The following is a 14,451-nucleotide window of genomic DNA, read 5'->3' on the forward strand; positions in this document are numbered from 1 at the left end:
GCAGTGTACCTGTTCGCACTGTTCAGTACAGTGCTCCGTCTGAGTACATCCATTCGTACCTTCACAGTACCTGCACAGTATCTGCCTGCAGGTCGCCTTCAGTTCTGTACAGTACAAGTCGACTGTACCTGCACAGTACAGTCAACTGTACTTGTTCTTTTGGTGGACTGTACCTACATATGTACCACAACCTGCTCAGTCAACTTGTGGTAAGCAATACAAATTTTGTTTTTTGGGCAATTCTATTTTCTTTGTGAAAATCTACAGGCACTACAGGCAGACTTTCTTGCAAAGAAGTCTACAGGCTTTTTGCACAGTTTTGGGTGCAGTAAATTTGGGCATTTTTGGGACATTTTGGCATTGTGTACGCCATTTGCTGCTCTGCTCAGTCATTGGTGCATTGAGCTGCACATTCAAAGGATTGAGAGTGCAGGCATATTTGGGTGAACTGTATTCAGTGGAGTATAGTTGTTTTCAGGGTTCTTGCTATTGGGTTTTTTGATACACACGTACAACATTGTGCATAGGCATAATGGCAAATCAACAGCAGAGTGATGTATTCACATATTTGTCTAAGGAAGACAAATTGGACGGCACGAACTACTCCTTGTGGAGTTTTATGCTGAAAAACGTGCTTGGGGCAAAAGGTCTTTGGGATTTTGTTAGTAGTGATGAACCACGTCCAGGTCCATTGGCTCTAGAGACTCCTCCCCAAGGAGGTGCTCGTGGCGAGGACAACAGGGCTCCAGGGCAGCCATTGCCTGTTCAAAGAACAAATGCTCAAAAGACATGGGATGCCAGGGATGCACAAGCTTTGTCACTCATTGCATTGTCAGTACAGAGGTCTATTACACCTCATATTCGTTCAGCTGGCTCTTCACAGAATGCATGGGTGACTTTGGAGCAGATGTATGCTGCTCGTAATGACGCTCGGATCTCATTTTTGAAAAGAGAGCTGGAAAATCAGAAAATGAATGAAGGAGATGATATGTCTAGCCACTTAAACAAGCTGCAGGATTTGAGAGAGCAACTCATCAATGTGGATGAGATTATTCCTGAGACAGAGCTTGTGTCCACCATCTTGCACTCTTTGCCAAGATCTTACTTGGCTTTTCATACCTCTTTGAACCTCAGCATGAGGAATGCTGTTGAGCCCCTTAAGTATCAGGAACTTGTTGCTCTCTTACTACAAGAAGAGCAAATGAGGAAGAATATGAATATGAACACAAGTGCTGAACAAGCATTTACTACAGGTCAAAAGGGGAAAGGAAAAACTCAGCCAAAGAGTTCAAATCAGAATTCAGGTGATGGTGGTTCTTCTTAGGATACCAAGAAAGGTGATGGACAGCCCAAGAAGAAGGGCAAATGTCATTACTGTAAGAAGCCAGGTCACTACATCACTGAATGTAGAAAGAGGATTGCCAAAGAGAAAGCAAAGGAAGCTGGGATGTCCGTTAATGATGCTTCTAAAGCTCCTCCAGAGACTGTTTCTTTTGTTGAGGAGAGGGATTACTGTTTTTATACATGCAGTTATGATGCCTCTTGGTCTTCACAGGCACTCAGTATGATAGAGCATGCATGTACTTGGTATTTTGATAGTGGTGCCTCAAAGCATATCACATCTCGCAGGGATTTATTTTGTCATGTTGGCCCTGCCCCTGTTGGCAAAACTGTTCAGTGTGCCAACAATGCTTCATATCCAGTTTGTGGCATTGGGGAGATTCAGCTCACAGCCATTGATGGCTCTATTCTCCGCCTTACAGATGCCTTATATGTACCAGGGATAAAGAAGAATTTGTTGTCCATTTCTTCTTTGGCACATTGTGGTATGTAAGTCCACTTTGATGATGATAAATGCATGGTCAGAGACAAAGCTAATACTTTGACCTTGATGCTTACTGGTACATTATGTCATGGACTTTATCAATTGGATGCATTTCAGTCAGTGGATCAGTCTGCTTATAATGCATTCACTCTTACTCCAGCTATGGTTGATGCGGAGTTATGGCATGCTCGCATGGGGCATGTAAATTTTGGTAGTCTTATGCTTATGCAGCGACATAACATGTTTACAGATCTACCTCTCATGGAGAGGCCTCCAGATCACATTTGTGAAGGATGTATTTTGGGAAAAATGCATAGGTTTTCCTTCCCACGTGATCAGGCTCTACGAGCAACTGCAAAGTTGCAGCTTATACACAGTGATCTTTGTGGTCCCATGCAGACGAAGTCATTAGGTGGTTGCTTCTATTTTGCAACATTTATTGATGACTTCTCTCGTATTTGCTGGGTCTATCCTTTGACACAGAAATCACAGGTATATGATGCATTTTTGGCCTTTGTAGCACTTGCTGAGACAGAGTCAAGATGCAAGGTTAAGACTCTCCGTTCTGACCGAGGGGGGGAATATATGTCACACATGCTGAATTCCTTTCTTGGGAGTAGAGGTATAAAACATTAGTATACTACTTCTTATACTCCACAGCAGAATGGGGTTGCAGAAAGGAAGAATCGGTCACTCATGGAGATGGCCAGATGTATGCTAAAGGCAAAGAGGCTACCACATATCTTTTGGGTGGAAGCTGTCATGTGTGCTTGTCATATTTTGAATCGATGTCCCACAAAGGCATTGGTTTCCATTACTCCTTTTGAGGCTTGGCATGGCCGCAAGCCTTCGGTATCACATTTTCGTATCTTTGGGTGTCTTGCATATGCACACATACCCAAAGAGTTGAGGAGGAAGTTGGATGATAAAGCCACAAAATGCATTTTTGTTGGGTATAGCCGTGAGAGCAAGGGCTACCGGTTATATGACCCACTATCCAGGAAGATATTCACTAGTCGGGATGTGATTTTTGATGAAAAATCAGAAATATCCATGGCTGGTTTTGATGCAAATCAGGCTGAAAATGATGTGTTTGAAGGTCTACTACCTATGGAGTTTCATTCCACAGTTGGTGATCCAACTCATGAGGGTACAGACAGGACAGCCAGCAAATGATAAAGGTGGTGCAGAAATTCAGCAGCAAATTGAGCCAGAAGCTGAACCAAATATGGGGCAGCAGGCACCACAGGTCAGACACATACCTAGATGGTATTTGAGGACATTACAGGACAGCCATTTAGAGGGTCCTCTTGCTGGTCGTACTCGTAGGGAGACACGGACCAATGAGCATGCACACATCATGGATTTGAATCTGGTTATGGCAGCCAGTTTACAGGATGATGATGAGCTTGATTCATTTGTGGATGCACGAGATAATGTGCATTGGAACAAAGCCATGCAGGATGAGCTTGATTCTATTAAAAGGAATCAAACATGGGATTTGGTTGATCTACCCAAAGGCAAGAAAGCAATCGGTACTAAGTGGGTCTATAAGTTGAAAAGACATGCAGATGGATCCATTGACAGGTACAAAGCCCGTCTAGTTGCAAAGGGCTATGCACAGAAGAAGGGCATTGATTATGAGGAGACATTTGCTCCTACATCCCGTATGTCGACACTTAGGTGTGTCGTTGCATTGGCTGCACATCGTGGTTGGGTTGTTCACCAGTTGGACATAAAGACTGCATTCCTACATGGGGACCTCGAGGAGGAAGTTTATGTATATCAGCCCATGGGTTTTGCAGAACATGGTCATGAGGGGAAAGTATGCAGGCTGAAAAAGGCCTTGTATGGTTTGAAACAAGCTCCACGAGCTTGGTATGCAAAAATAGATGCTTTCCTACTCACTCAGGGATTTGTGAATGGTCCATCAGAAGCCACTCTGTATGTAAAGAAAGAAGAGACAGATCTGCTGGTCATCAATCTTTATGTGGATGATCTCTTGCTCATGGGATCAAATAATGACAAAATTGCAGCTTTTAAAGAGATACTGCAACAGACATTTGACATGTCTGACTTGGGGCTTGTACACTACTATTTGGGCATACAGTTTGTGCAGGATAACAGAGGCATTGGGTTGTTGCAATCACGGTATGTTGCTAAACTTCTGGAGAAGTTTAAATTTCAGGATTGCAAGCCTATTAGTACTCCTATGGAGCCTGGGATGAAACTGTCACTACAAGATGACAGTATTTCCTTCGATGCCACTACATATGCTCAGGCTGTTGGGTGCCTTATTTACTTGTGTAATACAAGGCCAGATATTCAGTATGCAATCTCTCAGTTGAGCAGATTCATGCACAGCCCGCGGTTGTCACATTGGCAAGCTGTGAAGCGTGTATTCCGTTATTTGCAGGGTACCTTGTCTCTTGGATTGCTTTATCCTGAGGGGGGTGACATGCAGTTATACGCTTACAGTGATTCAGATTGGACTGGTGATTTTGAGACCACAGTGGCCACTTCGTCTTGTGAGGCAGAGTACAGAGCAACCTACACCACTACTGTTGAGTGTGTTTGGCTGCGTCGTCTCATGACTGATATGGATATTTCAGTGGAGGAGCCTACACCTATCTATACTGATAGTCAGAGTGCCATTGTTGTGGCCAGGAATCCTGTGTTTCATGCTCGCACGAAACACATTGAGATTCACTATCATTTTGTTCGGGAGAGACTCCAGGCAGGAGATATCAGTCTGATCTACTGTCCTACAGATCAGAATGTGGCAGACATCTTCACCAAGGCATTACCACGTCCGAAATTCGAAGCATTCCGCACAGCTTTGAATTTGTTTCCTTTTGGTGGATGATGTACAGTGATCAAATATCACTCCAGGGGGGTTTGTTGGGTTTTATGCTGTGTATGCACCCAGAGGAGTGCTAGTGATCATCAGTAGATTACTGGGGCACTTTTTACTTCAGTTAGTGGAGGTTTTTTCCCCCAGTTTAGCTTAGTTTCACTTATAAGCAGTTTATAGGTGTTTTGGTCCACCCGGCACATTTTATGGCCGGACATGTGAACACATCTCTTTAGGTCACTTATTATGTGGCTATTGTACTTCACATTTTATCAACTGAATACACTGAAGTCGTGTTCTCTCTCTGTTGCTCTCCACGCCTGTTTGCAGCATCTCCAAACCCTAACCCTAACACTCCATTGGCCTTCACATATGCCTCAATGTCTTTACGCATGCTTGGCCAAAAGAAATATCTCTCAATCATGCGTGTAGTGGGCATGATACCTCTATGACCAGCATTCCTCCATAACCTTTGGATGCAAATCCCTCACCAAACATAGGCAATTATCCTTCATAAGATAACCCTCGTTGATAACATAAGAGGCATGTGAGTGACCAGTCATCAAATCAGTCCATATGTGGCAAAAATCAGCATCCACATGATACAAATCACGCATAGCATATAACTCCCCATGAGAGGCCACTGAGACTGCAGCCACATATGGCCTCCTGGATGATGCATCGGCCACCACAATTTTCTTTCCCGGAGTATGCACAATCTGAAAATGAAACATGGAAAGAAAGTTTGCCATTCTCATCTGCTTCTCCAAAAGCTTTGTTTGAGATAGAAAGTATCTCAAGCTTTGATGATCTGTCTTGACTACAAATTCAGCCCCAAGAAGATCATGTTTCCATATCTTTAAGGCATGAATTACAGCCAAGAGCTCTTTCTCATAGATATCCATATGAAGCTCAACATCATGCAAATGATGGCTCTCGTATGCAACTGCATGCCCTTCTTGATTTAGGACAGCCCCTATACAATTGCCACAAGCATCACATTCTACTACGAATGATCTTTGCAAGTCAGGAACAATTAATACGGGTCCACATATGATAGCATGCTTGAGTTGCAAGAAAGCATCCTGTTCTCTTGAAGTCCATTTGAAAGTGGTTTTCTTCTTTGTGAGATCATGTAGAGGGGTGGCTATCATAGCAAAATGCCTTATGAAACGCCTATAATATGAACATAATCCCAGAAAACTACGTACTTGATGTACGCTTTGCAATTCTGGCTAATTCCGAATGGTTTCTATCTTTGCAGGATCCATTGTTACTCCATCTTTGGATACAATGTGCCAAATAATGTATCTCTGAAAGAAAGAACTCACTTTTCTTGACATTAATGAAAAGTTTATGCTTCCGCAACTCTTCGAACACTGTGACCAAATGAGTTCTGTGTTCTTGCTTATTCTTGGAGAAAACCAAGATGTCATCAAAAAATACACTTGTGAATTTGCGATGGGGTCGGAATATCCTATCCATCATACGATTAAATGTGGCAGGAGCATTGGTGAGACCAAAAGACATCACCAAAAATTCATATAATCCAAAAGCTGTCTTGAATGCAGTTTTATGGACATCTTGTGGCACCACTCGTATTTGGTGATAACCACTCTTCAAATCAAGACGGCTGAAACAAGCCGAACCATCAAGCGTATCCAAAATGTCATCAATACGCGGAATTGGGAATCTATTCTTGATGGTAAGCTTATTTAAAGCTCTATAATCCACACACATGCGGAATGACCCATCTTTATTTTGAACACGAAGCACAGGAGAGCAATAAGGTAATGAACTAGGCTGAACCACACCTTTCTCTAAAAGCTCATTTACCTGCTTCATGATCTCTTCTTGTTGTGCGGCACTCACATGGTATGCGGGTTTGTTAGGTGGAGAACTACCTGGCACAAGATCTATGCGATAACCTTCGGACCTTTGGGGAGGTAATTCACCTGGCAATGCATCAGCAAAACAGTCGTTGAATGCATGAAGAAAATTCAGCCTATCATAAGTCATAGCATCCACATTTTGATGACTTGGTACAATGCTATCACGAACAAAAACCAAGTACGCAGAAAGACTCTTTCTCATTGCTTTATTAATTTGGATGTAAGATACAAGTGGGATGGAATCCCCTTTGCCAGCATCAATGAAATGCATGCGGCCTCTATGCATAAAAGAAATCATGTTGGTCTTGTACTCTTTGCGGGGCTCAAGCCTATGATGCCATGGCTTGCCCAACAATACATCACATCCATTTAGTGGTGCAACTAAGAAATGCTCATTATCAAGGTAGCCCTGGATATGTATGCGCAACTTTCCTATCAGTGGAGTAACCTGCACCTCTTTACCAACAAAGGCAGCTTCTGCTTCAATCTGAGGTCCCATGTTCTCAACCTCAATACCCAAGGCAGCTGCCATTTGTATAGAGATGAAGTTATCAGTTGCACAGTCATCAAACATGAATAAGGCGGGCTGATCCTTGATTTGACCCCAAGCTTTGCATACCATCCGCTCTTTTGCATCATGTTTTGTGTTTCCCTGCACATCGGGATCTGCATGTACATTAGCCTTGGTCTGCTTGTCCTCGTGCTTAGGTTTGCGGTTAGGGCATTGTCGAAACATGTGCTCTTTGTTGCCACAAGAAAAACATTTTCCCTCCTTGGCATATTGCTCTCTTTGCTCCGGGGTCAAGCCAAATTTGTTCTTCTTTGGGCCATGATCTTTAGATGAGGTATTTTCAGCTTTACCTCCCTTGTGGGTCTCCCGGAAGTTCTTTTTAGGTGGCTGTCCACCTTTTTGCAGATTTGGAACAGCCTTGTCTTTCCCCTTTGAACCGCCTTGATCTTGCTTAATTTTGAGCGCCAATTGCTCCGTAGCAAGAGCACAGGCTGTAAGCCGTTGCAAAGTATGTTTCGGGTGCAATTCAATGCCCGAATGATAAGCTGGTTGCAATCCGGAGCGAAACTTCCTCTTTCTTTCATCCTCAGTGATTTGCATAAAAGGAGTTACCTCAAGCAACACTTTCCAAAACTTGTTGACATACTGTTGCACACTTTCATTATCTCTTTGCTCAAGTCTATCCCACTTTTGGGTGAGAGTTTGCTCCGCATTTGGTGGCAAGAACTGAGCATAATATCTCTCCTTCCAGGTGCAAATGGGGTCTTTGGTGATCTTTTCAGTGATCCACCAATGAGCAACGGTCCCGTTCAAGAACATGCTAGCATGACGTACTTTAGCCCACTTGACAGAATCGGTTTCATTGGTATCAGAGCACGGTTATTTCCCTCTTCTTAGTGGGGAAACGAACCTGTGTATTGGACACCCCGATTCCAGCACACTTAAACACAATGGACAGCCAAGGCCACCCTTTGGAAGTGCCTAATTTGAGGGGCCCATCAAGTGCCTCACGTGGTTCTGATGCTCTACAAGGAAGGCACAAGCCCCTTGAAAGGGTAAATGATAGTGATTCAAAGGGACAACTGTCTCGAGGAAAGACACTCATGCAAGAAGAAGAGCCTGATGCAATGAGGGCTAAAATGGAGCATATGAGAAAGCTTTTGCAGGCACAAGAGCAAGAGTTGAAATTTTTGCATGAAGATTCCCATGTGCAAAGTGTCATTGAAGCAAGGAAAGCCGATGCAATGGTAGATGTGACTTTTGAGTCCATGGCACGGGAAGTGGACAAGAATCCAAGGGAGTTGGCACTTTCTTACCTCCTCCGCAAAGGTGACATCAAAGAGGGGGAAGATGGAGAGCTGAAATTCAGAAACCCATCTCGCTTGAAGCATGGAGATCTTGCATCTCAAAGGTTGAGGTCATCTCTGCAAAGGGAAGAGGTGACAGTCACCTCTCGTCATGCATCTTCTCCACAAGGCACAAAGCCTGACAGGTATATGCATGCTAGTGCTCATGGAGGGCATGATGGTCACATGCATTCAAGACATGTATCCCATGGTAGGGGTGACAGGTCTGCCACTAGAAGAGCTTTGCCTACTGAGTTGTCTCATGGTGAGACATTGCCTTATGCAGGAAGGTCACATGCATCTGATTCTCAGGTTCGTGTAGCACATGCCACCGTGCTTCATGAAACTTCCATGATTGCCCATGGAGCCCATGCAGATAAGGCTGCCCCGTTGGATAAAGGAAAAAGAAAAAGAGAGGACCATGAGCCTCATGCCAGAAAGCTCCAAGAATTTAAAGCAAGTGACAAGTCCGTTAAGTTCGATGTTTTTCATGGAGAGCATGATGCTTCCAAAGTGTTAGCATTTGTGGCACAGTTTGACATTGCTTTTAGTGATGAGGACTTCACTGAGAAGTAGACTCCGTTCGACACCCACACGCATAATAGCACAACTTAAATATCACAACTTGAATGGACAACTTAATAACAACTGAAAATTAAAATGAAATAAAATGTTGAACAATGGACTCCAGCACTCGGGCCGGAACGGGTCGACCCCCCTCTCAATATATGATATATTATTGGGAGTATTTAACAAATACAATGCTCCATGGGTTCAATGAACCAGACGATGTCCATGTACAACTGAGATGAATACAGTACCAAACAAGAAACTCCAAATAGACGTTTGAAGGAGAGCGACCCACTTGAGTGGTCAAGTCCCTACGGTCCTGTGCCTTCACTTGAATCCGCGGAGAGCGCCCTACTGGTGTTCCAAGACCATGCACAAACAAGCACTCCCGTACTAATGCCTGGCTCTCCCGATCTTGGCACCCATGGACCGTGGTTCTCCAAAAGCTTGGACTACCCGGCACCGAACGGGTGTTAGCGGTAGAGAGAATACTTTCTCAGATTTACAACAAAATCCTTTACTTAAATCTGAATCCACTTACTTGTAGCTTGCTAATGGAGGACAAATACCCGAGGTGTCTCTATGCAGCTACTAGAGATGGACACCAGGGCGCAGCAGCCTGTCGAGGAGGAGGAGCAGGCTACGAGTGTAGAAGGTGTAACCACCTGAAAAGGGGAGGTGCAGAGCCGTCTGTAGCCGCCTATGGAAGGGAGGCGCAACCCCACGCAGCTGCCTATAGAAGAGGGGAGGCGCAGAGCCGTCTGTAGCCGCCTATGGAAGGGAGGCGCGACCCCACGCAGCCGCCTATGGAAGGTTTAACCACCTGAAAAGGGGAGGTGCAGAGCCGTCTGTAGCTGCCTATGGAAGGAAGGCGCAACCCCACGCAGCCACCTGTAGAGGGGAGTGCAGCCCCACGCAGCTGCCTATAGAAGAGGAGTAGCCGCCTGTTGTGGAGGAGATGCAGCTGCCTGCAGAGGATGAAACAACCACCTTTGGAGAGGAGAAGGTGCAGCCGCCAGAGCTGAAGAGCAAGCGTGGCCTGCTGGAGAGCAAGTGCAGCCGCCTGAGGGGTGTAGAAGGCGCCTGCTATGGCCGCTTGCAGAGGAGAAGGGACAGCCGCCTGCTGCGCAGAGGGAGCAACCGCTATGGAGAGGAAACGCCTGGCTGTAGTAGCCGCCTGTGAGGTGGCGCAGCCGCCTGCAGTGTACAGGGCAGCCTGCTGGAGAGCAAGCGCAGCCACCTACAGAAGGCACAGCCACCTGCTGTGGAGGAGCTGCAGCCTGCTGGGAAAGCACAGCCGCCTGAAGGATGCAGAAACCGCCTGGCTGCAGCCGCCTGAGGAGAGTAGAAGCACAGCACCCTGCAGAGTGGGTGTGCAGCCGCCTGAGAGCCAACGAGGAGGAGATGATCGCCGGCTCTATCCTTCAACGGGTGGGGTGGTCGCTTTCTTTTGTAGAGGTTGGAAAGGAAGTACACGACCACAGCTGGCCGGCTCCCCAAGCTTGCATGGGGGCGGCCAGTTTCAAGGTGTGGTGTGGGTAGGTGGCCATGCACCCACCCCCACACATGAAGGGTTAAGTGTGGGGTTTCCCTCCCCACCTTGGCCTATATGTGGGTGCCCATAATGGGTGCCCACTTTTAAATGAATGTGAACTTACAACCTTATAAAATTAAAGGTTAGAAATAAAACTATTAAACAAACAAGTGCAATACACTTACCACCTGTTCACACGCAACAAAACTTGTCAGAAGACAGAGCAAACTTCACGACTCACTGGCAGGCGTCCCCGCTCAGTAAGTGGCACGTCAAACAGGCAAACACAAGAATACAAGTCATGCGAAAACAATTTCAAACATGCAAAACATGAGTGCATGTGCAAATAGTATCATGGACATATCTCACGTTCATGAAACAAGTACAAAACATCTGTTGGGCACAAAAATGACATGACAAAAAACATAAATCCCGGTCTTCCTATGGAGTGACAGTCCCATAGGTAAGACACAGATCCAGGCACGAGCCTCCCTATGGAGTGACAGTCCCATAGGCAAGACACGGCACAAATACTAGCTCTTCCATGGCGTGACAATCCCATGGATAGAACACAGTCTAGGTCATACACAGGTGGCACCAGTCTGGCTCCCGTCCATACGACACCATCTTGCTAACACACGGGTGGCACCAGTCTGACTCCCGTCCATGTTAAGCAAAAATACTGGCCCCTTCACATGAGACACCGGCCTAGCCTCAAGTGAACGAGACACAAATCTGGAGATGGACCAAATGGTCGGCCAATTGGTGACATCACCATAAGAGTCAAGGGGTTTAATTTCCAATTTCTTTGTTTTATTGGCTTGTAAAAGACAACAAAGAGTTTTAAGGTCGTCTCCTTCAACCTCGGAAGGAATGACGTCCGCATCTGCTGGAATTGTTGCTGAAACATTTGCTACTCGTAGGGAACTCGTGTAGGAGTGGCGATCCGTGTGGAGCTGCTGGATCTGCAAAGCCAAGGATGCTATAGACTCCTCGAGTTGCTGTTGGAACTGCAGCTGAAGTTGTTGCAAAGCTGGCTGCCATTTCGGAGGGGCTTGGATGTCAACAGGTTCTGCCATGAGAGAAGATATTGATGCAGAGGCTTCAGGGTGACGAGGCTCTAGGGGTTTTGCTGTTGATGACGCCGCTGGGCTCTAGTAAGAACCATCGGTTGGAGGGTGCGGCATCTGGAAATCCCGAGAGGAGAGGCTACGTACTGGGGTGAAGTGGCTATAGACCATCCTGTATAGTAAGAGCGATCCTCTGGGCCTGGGCTCGCACGAGAGTCTGCTCTATTGGAGAAGAAGGTACAGGGGTAGGGGCAGCTACTGGTGTCAAGGGTGTGTATTCTGGTGTAGAGGGGCGCACCGTGAATGATGCTGGAGAAACGTCATCAGAATAGGTGCAATATTCATGAAAAATGATGCTACACTCGGGGAGGATAGCGCCCAGATAAGGATGACGCCTGAGTATAAAACAGTAATGATCCAGATCCTATGCGGAAGTACGAACACGGATCACCCACACGTCGAATTCTCGGAGGTGAGAAGTCGGTGTGGCTATCTGAACACGGTAATGAGTGGGCTAGAAAAAGGGGGACACACTCCTTGGAACAGGGGCTGAGACTGATGGAGAAACACGGGTAGGAGAGGGCACTATGGACTGAGAGGGTGTATCTTGTAAATAATTGAAATCATAGGTTTCCTATGCCATAAGCCGTCGGAGAAGCGGGTAATGTGTGTCCACATGATCTGAGAGGTGCTTTTGAACCCGTAAAAAGTGATATTGGCCCCGGAGGAGTGGAGAGCCCGCAAAAGAATGAAATGTCGGATTTCTGATATGTTATACTCCACATTATGTGAAATTTTTATGCCCAAGAAAATGGAAAAATCACAACTGAAGGAGCTTGCCATAATAAATATTGTTGCTGGAGAAGAACAAGGATAGTAGCCGTCAATCCACGAGAAACACCAACTACACATGGCTGATCTCCAAACACAAGCATAGACCGCAGGAGGCTAACAATGAAGAAGGCTGTTTTCGAGGAAGGGAGGCGGCAGTAAGCCGGCGCGTAGGAGACCGGTATAGGGCGACGGCAAGCGCGTAGGAGACCGGTATAGGGGGACGGCAAGCGCTGGCTAAAAACGGCCGAAGGTTGGCACCGTTTCGTAGGGGCCCGTATGGTGAGTTTTATTGTTTCTTCTTTTTTTTTTTGTAATGTGTATAGACGTGGCAATTAGACCCGTAGGGTCATAACCTTTGAATGGGGTTATGAGGGGTGTTTGTTAATTTTTTTAATAAAAGATATCAACGAGTCGTCATGCGCTTTTCGCCGGTAGCCGACTGGGAAAGCTTCCACGAAGGGGTGCGACTGCTGTTGGGAGGGGTGCTGGTTTATGAAGGGGTGCCGCCTGAAGAGGTAAGCCTCTTGATTGAAGGCTTTTTTTTTTTGTCTCGTTTATTCAAGAGTGTCCTGCATATGGCTGGCCCAACTTAATCGGTAAAAATTGGGAGTTGGGAGCTGAATTGGATAGGGCATTCTCTCGTGCTCTTCCATTCAACACCTTCTACACCCAATTTTAAGGTTTGGGCGGGCTAATTTTAGGGTTAGGGTTAGGACTGATTTTAGGGTTAGGATTAGGGTTTGGGTATAACACAGGGCGAAAAAAGTTTGCTCTGATACCACTGTAAAGCTTTTATAGCTTTATTAACATGATTAAGACTTAACTAATGCACATAAGATTTCTCGAGAAAAAAAAAAAAAACTAATGCACATAAGACAAATACTGCAGGAAAGACTGAGTTGTTTGCATTGAGACAGAGGCCTTTCTTAAATAGAGGCTGAAAGGGTTCAAGTGAAGAGACACATCCCTGGGAAGGGGTGTGGCTTTTGAAGCAATGGTTATGTCCTTTGGACTTAGGGGTGTGTCTTTTCATGAATAGACATGTCCTTTGATAGTGACCCATGTGTAAGGGTGTGACTCTTCACAGGTGTCCTTTCAGTTAATAAGGGATTAAGGAGTAATTAAGGAGAGATTAAGAGAGTTAGTCACAATCGTGACATTGGTCCCCCTAGGTTCATCGGCTACACAAGGAAATAAGAAGGTTTTGTACTAGTCACAAGAAACAGAAGTGGCACTCTTGAGGGGCCTGAACAGGGAAACACCACATCAGAAGAGAGACATTGGAGAGGAAAGACGGTGCGAGAAGAAAGGAAACAAGTAGAGAGGCAAGGAGATGGAAAGGAAAATAGAAGCCGGAAAACAAGCTACTTCATATAAACTAGACTTAAAATCTAAGGTGCAAACAGGAAACATAGATGGTGTTGGAGAAATGGCTGGAACTGTGTGCGGGAATGGCTGAGACATGGCAAACATGCCATCTCAAAAAAATGGAAATGGGGAAATAACTGAAACGTTTTTCAAACGAATGGCGTAGCGGAACTAGTAACGGAAACGGATGTTGTCTCTGCAACGGAAATGGCTTGAAACTAGGAATCTAAAACGGCAAGGAAACGGCACATTTTTAACATTATAGTATAGATGAAAAAAAGAAAAAAAAAGAGAGAAATATTGAGAGAAATAGAGGAGAAAATTAGAATAGATCATAGTTTGGAAGAGAGAACAAGGAAAATCGGGGAAAATCAAAACATAGCAGGGGGGAATCCTTGGGTGAGATTAAGAAACACGTAACTGAAATGGAAACAGAAACAATGCCTCTAAAGAAACAGAAACACTGCCTCCAAAGAAAGAGTTTCCACAATTTTGGCTAAGAAACGACCGTTTCTTGTTACTCTGGTATGGACCCCTGAAATGGGTGTTTGAGCTTTGAGATCCCACATTTCGGCCTTGAGACCCCTGCGTAGGAGTTTTCCCCGTAACTATGGCCATCGCTCTACAAGCAATTAAGTCAGTTTAGG

General features: G+C 45.4%; 1 protein-coding gene across 1 annotated transcript in view; it reads right to left on the reverse strand.

The window, feature by feature from the left end:
* The window catches only part of LOC147640679 (protein ROOT INITIATION DEFECTIVE 3-like), a gene marked incomplete at its 5' end in the record, with an annotated part of 107,263 nt that overhangs the window by 16,749 nt on the left and 76,063 nt on the right, over positions 1 to 14,451 (reverse strand). The window lies entirely within an intron of this gene.

This window comes from Cibotium barometz, chromosome 2 (assembly GCF_041138505.1).
Source record: "Cibotium barometz isolate CiBa-2024 chromosome 2, ASM4113850v1, whole genome shotgun sequence".
Classification (NCBI taxonomy): Eukaryota; Viridiplantae; Streptophyta; class Polypodiopsida; order Cyatheales; family Cibotiaceae; genus Cibotium; species Cibotium barometz.